Source organism: Tupaia chinensis, unplaced genomic scaffold (genome assembly GCF_000334495.1).
Source record: "Tupaia chinensis unplaced genomic scaffold, TupChi_1.0 Scaffold000066_1, whole genome shotgun sequence".
Lineage (NCBI taxonomy): Eukaryota > Metazoa > Chordata > Mammalia > Scandentia > Tupaiidae > Tupaia > Tupaia belangeri.
The window spans coordinates 798,279-807,424 of NW_006159525.1; positions in this window are offsets into that span (position 1 = coordinate 798,279).

The following is a 9,146-nucleotide window of genomic DNA, read 5'->3' on the forward strand; positions in this document are numbered from 1 at the left end:
GGCTTGAAGGAGGGCGGGGCCGCGGATTTCCAGGCCAGGGACACAGGATAGGGCTGGCCACGCCCCCGACTGATCCGGAGTGCTGACCCCTGATGGTCCCTTGGATATCTGCTCCAGGTAGAAGTTTCCAACTTGCTCACACCTGTCCTGAATTTGAGGACCAACCCTGCCTGCCCCTGCTTCCGTTCGAGCGCCGGTTTTCTCATCTGGAAAGAAATCCATCAGGGACAGCATCTAGGGCTCACGACAGTGTTTTCATTTATTTTATTACTGGTGCAAAGTAATAAATGCAATATAAAATAGAAATTTTTATTTTAGTAGAAGAAGGATCCATGATGCAGAAGTGCCTAGAGACCCACAGAGACCCTAGTGGGGCTGTGGAAGGGGCCCTAACTGAAGCAGGTGCTCAGGATAACTGAGGAATGCCCTCCTCAAGCCCCAGCACCATTCCCAGCACGAGGTAAGAAGGCAAAGGCCGACAGCCTGATGACGATCAGAAAGTTTCCATCAGGAGAGTAACACCATCAGATCTGGATGTTTTGAAAGGTAATTTATGCTCATGTCAGTAAGGAAAAAGCACTGAGGGACCAGCAGTTAGCATAATGGCTATGTTGCTGGACTCCCATGTAGTTGACCGCGGTTCGAGTCCTGGACCCGGTGGCTTAAAACTCACACAGGGCGCATGTGCGTGCGTGCCCAAGCTCCTGAGAAGAGAATGGAGGAGAAAGGATTGCGGTGTGACCATCCCCCCGGGGGGTGATTTCTCCCTTTCTGTCTCTCTGTCTCTCTCTGTCTGGCGAGCACACACGTCCTATAGCAAAAACCTCTCAAAAAAGAAAAAAAAAGCACTGAGAAAAAAGCTCTAAAATATTGGTAAGAGTGACCATTAACAGAGAGCCCATTAGGTGCTGTGCTTTCAGATATTCCTTCTTCCATTCATTCAGCAAATGTCTCCTAAGTGTCTCCTAAGTGTCTGGCTCTGTGCTATTCCCTGGAGCTCACTGAACAAACTGGACCTGGTTCTTTTCTGGGGGAAGCCCATACTCTACTGAGGAAGCTGAGCTGGAAACAAAGAAATGAAGTAGTGAGAGCAGCGACCAGTGCTAGTACTCTAAATAGGACAGACTTTCCTGGGCCTAGCAGAGAAGACTGCTCTAAGAAATGTATGTTTGAGCTGGGAATCATATGATGAAAGGGCCAAGCAAAGTAAGACTCAGGAGAGAGCATTTTTTTTTTTTTTTGGAGAGATTTTTGCTATAGGGTGTGTGTGCTAGCCAGAAAGACAGAAAGAGACAGAGAGACAGAAAGCGAGAAATCAGTCCCCAGGGGAGGTAGGCCATGCCGCAATCCCTTCTCCTCCATTCTCCTCTCGGGATCTTGGGCATGTACACACGCGCATCCGGCGTGAGTTTAAGCCACCAGGTCTGGGACACGAACCGCGATCGACTACATGGGAGTTCAGCGACATAGCTATTACGCTAACTGCTGGTCCCCGAATATGAAAGATTTAATGCTAAGTAAAGTAAGCCAGACTATGAAAGAGAGGCACTGTATGTCCCCGCTTAGTATGTACCAAATGTCTGCTCTCTGTGGCAGAAATTGAAAGACTGGGAGGTATAACCATGGGGAGCAACTGTGGGTACAGAGACAGTGGGAGGAGGTGGAAAGTGGGAGTGGGAGTGGGGTGGAGGGACTCAAGGGGGGCACGAAGAGAAAAACCATAGTGTATGTTGGAAAGGTGTACAATGATTAAGTGTAAATTAGAAATCATAAAATGAACTTTAAAATGAACAACAACAAAAAAAGACAAGGGACCGGAGGAGGGCAGGTTTCTGCAAGGCATCGAACAAGTTCAGACTGGGACATACTGAAATGGAGGAGCCGACAGAAACCCCGGCAGAGACGTTTCATGGGTGGCTGGAGGTAGACGTCTGCAGCCTCAGATTCAATGGCCGGTCCTTCGGCTTCTATTCACAAGACTAAGGTGTATTAAGTTAATGAGCGCCCCTGCTGTTGGCCTGTTTCAGGGTTCATTTTCGTTTGCTTTCTGAAAATGTTGGAAAGAATCATTGGTTGTTAAACTCCTACTGCTTCTCCTCTTTGGTGTTTTTATTTTAATTCTGCCTGAATTGAAAGCAGACAAATTAATATATGTATGACTAATTGAGCCTACAGAATCAAGGATTACTTAACTCACCTCTCCCTCGACTAAAAGGTTACTTATTATTAAATGGATTAACAAACAACCCATAATGAAAGCATTACATTCCCTCTGTAAGCCGCAATGATTGGGAATACTTGGTCTATAGGTCTTGCCTCCTGAGACATTGTTGACCTGTTGTTTTTGAAAAGCCTTGTCTAGAATGTAAAAATTAGCTTGCATTACTTGAAATAAACACCCTAAAGTTGTTTAACTCCTGCTTAAGGAAACTTCTGGCGAAGAATTTCCATGGAAATGAGAAGCTAGTTCCTCTTCATTCGTTCAAGATGTATTTAGGGAATGCCTGCAAGGTGTCACATGCTGGGATACAACTGAACCTGATGGCAGGGAAAAGACAGAGACAGAGACAGAGAGAGACTGTCTCTGATGATAGGGAAGTGCAGATGTCAAAGAGAGGTCAGAGAAAGCTGTTCCAGGAAACAATGTTTAAGCAGAGACTCAGACTTAAGCCAGGATGACAAAGAGTAGGGCACAGTGGAGAAAATAAAGGCCAAGAAAAGAGCATGGCTGAGAGTGCAGACTTCAGAAGGAGAGACGGGGCGAGGGAGGCGAGGGAGGTGAGGGAGGCGAGGGGGGCGAGGTGCTGGAGTGCAGACTTCAGAAGGAGAGACGGGGCGAGGGGGGGAGGTGCTGGAGAGACGGTAAGAGCCAGACGACCTAGAAGCTTGAAAGGGCTTTGGACTCCATCGCAGGCGATGGGTGGCCCGGGAGGCCTTCCAACACAATAGGGACATGGCTAGCTACCGGTGACCAGCTGGTTCTGCCTGCCCTGAAGAGTGGATCTGAGGGCAACGAAGCTGAGGTGGGAAGCCCATTAGGGTGCCGGTGATGAGATGCCCAGGTGCAGTGTGGTGGGAACTGAGACGAAAGCTGGCACGAGAGTGACATGAATGACTTCGGGAGAGGTTGGAGAGGCCGGACAGATCGGGTTTGGGGTCTTACCCAAGGAGTGCATAACGAACACCCGAATCTTTACATCCTCGCCCTCGGGCTCAGGCTTCACCCACGCCTGTCTTCTTTTCATGCCATGCCACCGTTTCCTCCATGCTCAAAGCATACCTCTGTGTCTTCCGTTCTATTTGGTCTCTCAGCACTTGGTGACACAGGGTAGCCCGGAGCTCCTTCCTCCGCATCCCTCGCTCCACACTCTCCCAGCTGCCCTCCTCTCCCATCAGACTGTCCCCTCACTGTCCCTCCCCGTGTTCCCTAGATCCTCAGGACTTAGACGTGGGTCTCTTCCCTACGTCCATTTCTTCCTAGGTGGTCTCCCCTCCCGTGGCCTCGTACTGTCTGTGTGCTGAGAACTCTCAATGTGCACCTCTGTCTCCTGTGTCTTCTCTGACCTCTCGCCCTGACCTCTCCGAGCCTCACTGTCCAGTGCCCCGTGGTTGTCTCCACATCTCCCCGAACAGCCCCTCTCAGGATGGGGGCTCACCAGCCCCACCAATACCAGACATCTGGAAGACATCTAATGTCTGCCCCCCACTCTACTCCTACACAATCCGACGGCAAGTCCTGCATCAGCTCCACCTGAGACCTGCACTGCAGACCTGCCTTGTCGCCTCCACTTGCCACCGCCTTGGTCCAGGTCCCGCCAGCTCTCCTCTGGGCAGAGACTGGCGCCTCTGGCTGGTCTGACTTATCTTCCCTGGCTCGATTCCAGTCTGGGCCCTAACCAGCAGTGTGATCGTTACAGTTACCCAGTCTCTCTCTCTTTTCAGTTTTGCTAGAAGGAGCACGTGCTTCCCAAAGAGAGTGAATGTGAGGGAAGCACACCCCGGGGATGGTCACACCACAGTCCCTTCCCCACCTCTCCCTCCTGTGGAGATTCTGGGCACTGCCTGGTGTATTTCTCAAGCCTCCAGGTCTGGGACTCAAGCCACGCAGTTAGCCCTGAGGGATCCAGTTACCTTAACCGCCATGCCACAGGCTGGCCCCACAAACCCTCCCTCTGGGGTGTGGGCTGATCCTGGGGGCTCACCTCTAATGAGTGGGACAAGGCAGTGACTGAGAGACCCTGTGGGCTGAGTCATGAGAAGGCGCCAACTCCCCGTGGACCACCCTCTCTTCTAGATCCTTCTTAGAGTCCAGGTCTCTCACTCTCCTCTCGAAGAAGAGAGGGCTACAAAAACGAGAAACCACCATAAAGAACGGAGGCCCCCTGGTAGCTGACGGGTGCTTTGGGAGCAGTCCCCACTGTAGTCAAGTCTCAGCTGACAGCTTGTTTGCAGCTCCCCAAGACACCCTGAGTGAGACGCACCCTGCTAAGCTACTTCCAAATCTCTGATCTACAGAAACGATGGCACAAGAAATGTGTTCTTATGAGAAAGTACCTCTGGAGTGCTTTGTTCCACAGCAAGAATGAGCTAGTACAGGTACCCCAAGGGTCCTTTAAAACACAAATAAGAGGGGGGTGGCAGGTGACATGGTGGTTAAGACTCTGGACTCTCCCACATGGCTGACCACAGTTCAAGTCCTGGACCTGGTAGCTTGCTTCCTCACTTTCCCTTTCTCTATCTCTCTGTCTCTCTCTGGTCACATTAAAAAAACAATATCAACAAATGGAACTAACTAAATAAATAAATTTTTTTTTGAGAGAGGTTTTCGCTATAGGGCGTGTGCGCTCACCAGAGAGAGACAGAGAGTCAGAAAGCGAGAAATCATCCCCCAAGGGGGGTGACCACGCCGCAATCCCTTCTCCTCCATTCTCCTCTCGGGATCTTGGGCACACACACACATGCACCCTGCGTGAGTTTAAGCCACCGGGTCGGGACTCAAACCGTGGGCAACTACATGGGGGTCCAGTGACATAGCCATTACACCAACTGCTGGTCCTGCTATTTGTTTCCTATTTGCCCCATGTCTCTCTTGTTTTCCTTTTCTGCTTTCCTTTATTGTTGAATGTGTTTTCATGAGACATTTTGATATACCTGTTTTTTTAACATGATTTTTTGTTTTTTCACTAGAGATCATTCTAGGGATTACAACATGCACCTTCATTTAACACCCCATGCTTGAGAATACTACTGATTGACCGGGTCCTTGGAAAAGTCACAAAGCGTTTTTCTGTTTTTCATGCAAAATTGTGTCATGATTTTGCTGATGACTCAATAATTTGGGGAAGACATAGAAACTCTGCCCCAACACCTCATTTTTCTCCCCATCCTTCTGCTACTACAAATACAACAATATGGTCTTACAATGATTTGTTTACATAAATATATATATATATTTTTACATAAATATATATATATATTTAATGCACGAAATGCAGGTTTCTTTATAGACATGTTTATATATATCATTTCTGGTGTTTTTCATTTCTTCTCGTGAACTGAAGTTGCCGTCCAGAGTTACTTTCAACTTGAAGAATTTCCTTCCGTATTTCTTGTACAACAAGGCTGCTACCAACAGATCTTCGATATTTGTTTATCTGAGAATTTATTTCCCCTTTGTTTTTGATATTTGCTGGATGGAGAATTCTTGGTCAATAGTTTGCTTTATTTCAGCTTTTTGTGCATGCTGCTCCCGGCCCTTGGCCTCCGGTGTTTTGACTGGGGAGCCAGTCATTAATCACACTTCTCTTGCTGCTGTCAAGGATGGACGCACGCACGGGCGACTGTCACAGGTACGTGCTGTATTGCTGAGAGCTTAGGATTTTCACTGATAAATGCTCCCCTGTGTGCTGGATGTCTTGATCCATTTCCAGCTGGTAAAGGCTACTCCTGACAGTTTAAGCTAGCATCACTTTTGCTTTTGGGAGACATAACTGGTTGACCTTACTCTGTTGTCAACTGAAGATTCTTTTCTTTTTGGAGAGGTTTTTGCCACAGGGTGCATGTGCTCTCCAGAAAGACAGAGACAGAGAGACAGAAAGCAAGGAATCACCCCTCAGGGGAGATGGCCACGCTGCAATCCCTTCTTCTCCATTCTCCTCTCGGGATCTTGGGCACGCACACACACATGCCCAGCGTGAGTTTAAGCACAGGTCTGGGACTTGAACCGTAGTCGACTACGTGGGAGTCTAGCGACATAGCCATTACGCCATCTGCTGGTCCCGACCTTACTTTGTTGTTATGCCAGACACGAGGAATGTTTTTCCCCCAGATGAAATGGGAAGCCACTGGCATGTACTACAGATGAGGAGGGACACGATCTGATGTGTGTGTGAGTGTAGCCAAAGAGAGCTGGAGTGGGGTGTGTTTCTTTCTTTTAAAGAGAATTATTTGTTTAATTTTATTTATTTTTATTATTTTTTTAATTTGCTATAGGGCATGTGGGCTCACCAGAGAGAGAGAGAGAGAGAGAGAGATCCAGGCAGGTCCCATTCTTGAACCGTGGCTGGCTGTGTGGGATCCAGTGTCTTAACTACCACGCCACCTGCTGCCCGGAGAGCTGAGTTTCTATACTATTGTCAGGCAAAATAGAGTTAAAGGCTTTAGAGACAAATCATCGTGATAAATGGGTCAATACATGAGGTAGCTACAATAATTCCGAATGTAAAGTGGCCTCCGAAAAGTTCACAGAAATGTGTATTATGAAATAACATGTGGATTTCATGGATTTCAAAATGTTTTGCACCAAAATAAACTCAGACTAACTCGATTTTCCCACAGACTTTTCTAAGTCCCCTCAGATATTCATCTGTTAATCTCTGTTTATTCGCTCACTATACATGAAGCAAAAATTGCCTGAATTGAAAGGAAAGAAAAATAATTCCATAATAACAGTTGGAAATTTCAATACCTTACTCTCAGTAACTGGTAAAGAACTAGACCAGGAAATCATCAATGGCGGGTCGTAAAATGGTGCGTGTGCTGTAGAAGACAGTGAGTGGTCCCTTCGAATTAGAAATGGAGCAACCATATGAGCCAGTGATCCTGTTTGTGAGAATATATCCAAAACCGAAAAGCAGGGCCTCGAAGAGACACCACACACTTGTTCATAGCAGCACTGGTCACAACAGAGACAACCCCAATGTTCAGTAAAGGCTAAGCAAAGTGTTGTAGATTCGCGCAAGGAATGGTACTCAGTCTTAAAAAGGAAAGAAGTTCTGGACCAGTCAGTGGCAAAGGGGTTAAGGCAGCTGGACCTCAGATGGCTGATAGTGTAGTTCAAATCCCAGACCCCACATCTTGAAAAACACACTGGGTTGAGTGCGTGCCTGTCCTAAATCCCAAGAGAAGAATGGAGGAGAAGGGATCATGAAGTGGCTGTTGCCCCTGAGGGGTGCTTTCTCACTCTCCCCTTCCCTCCCCACCACACTGAGCACATGCACACCATAGCAAAACTAATCAAAAAAAAAAAAAAAAGAAAGAAATCCTGTCATAGGCTGCAACATGATGATCACAGAAACATACGAAGTGGAACTGAATTCATAGAAACAAACACAAAGTCCAATGTTGGTTACCAGGAGCTAGGGTTAGGAGAAACAGGAGCTGTTTGGTGGCCAGTTTCAGCTTTGAAAGATTAAATCGTTCTGGAGCTCTGTTTTATAACAATGTGAATCCACTGAACACTTAGAAATGGCAGAAGCCTGGGCCCACGGCAGAGCAGTTAGGTGCCCTGCAGAGGAAGCCAACCCCATAGGGCTGGCCAGGGTTCAACTCCCCGCCCTGCTGGCTTAAATGGGTATGCACACCCATGCATAGGATTGTGATAGGGCCCTGTGTTCACTCATGCGCTCACTGTCTCATGTGTACATGTGCCCTCTTGACATTTAAAGTAAATGGTAGGTGAATATGGTACATTTTATTTCACGTGGTTTGGGGTTTTTTTCACAGTAAAAAAAATCAAAGATATAGAAGACTTGAACAATACTATCAACATCTTGACATTTATAGGAACTCTACCTAAAATCTAGAAAATAAACATTATTTTGAAAAACACATGGAACATTCTCCAGGCTAGAAGATAGCTGGAGTACAAAGCAAGCCTTTTCTTTCCTTGCTATAGAGCATGTGCGCTCTCTAGAGACAAACACAGATGGAGGGAAAGTGAGAAACCGCCTCTAATAAGGGGCATGGCCAGGCCATAATCCCTCCTCCATTCTCTTCTCAGGGTTTTGGGTGCACGCACACACACACCCAGCATGTTTGTCAAGCCTCCGGATCCAGGACTTAAACCATCCAGTCGGCCATGCGGGATCAGCCATCCTAATCCCCATGCCACCTACAGGCCCCCGCAATACATTTTTATAGATTGAAATGATACAAAGTGTATTCTCTGGTAACAGCAGAATTAAAATGAAAATCTACAACAGAAACAAACCTGAGAAAACCCAAAATGTTTTAAAATAAACAACATCTAAGTAACTTACGAGTTGGGCCAGCCTGTGACTTGATGGTCAGGGAGCTGGATCCCAAATGACTGACCACAGAGTTCAAGTTCCAGACCCAGTGACTTGAAGTATGTGCCAGGTACATGTGCATACATGCCCAAAATCCCAAAAGGAGGGAGAAATGGAGGAGAAGGCCTTGAGGCATGCCCGTCCCCGAGGGGGTGCTTTCTCCCTGTCTGTCTCCGTCCTGTCTCCACACATGCACCCTAGCAAATAAAAAGAGAAAAAGAAATCACTTCTGAGTCAAAGAAAAATTGCAAGAGCAATTAAAAAAATATTTTGGGAACCAGCAGTTAGCGTAATGGCTTTGTCGCTGGACTCCCACGTAGTCGACTGCAGTTCGCATCCCGGACCCGGTGGCTTAAAACCCACGCCGGGCACGTGTGCGTGCATGCCCAAGATCCTGAGAGGAGAATGGAGGAGAAGGGATTGCGGCGTGACCATCCCCCCTGGGGGGTGATTTCTCGCTTTCTGTCTCTATGTCTGTCTCTGTCTGTCTGGCGAGCGCACGCGCCCTATAGTGAAAACCTCTCAAAAAAAAAAAAATCTTGAGGATGATTAAAACAAAAATACAACATAGGAGAC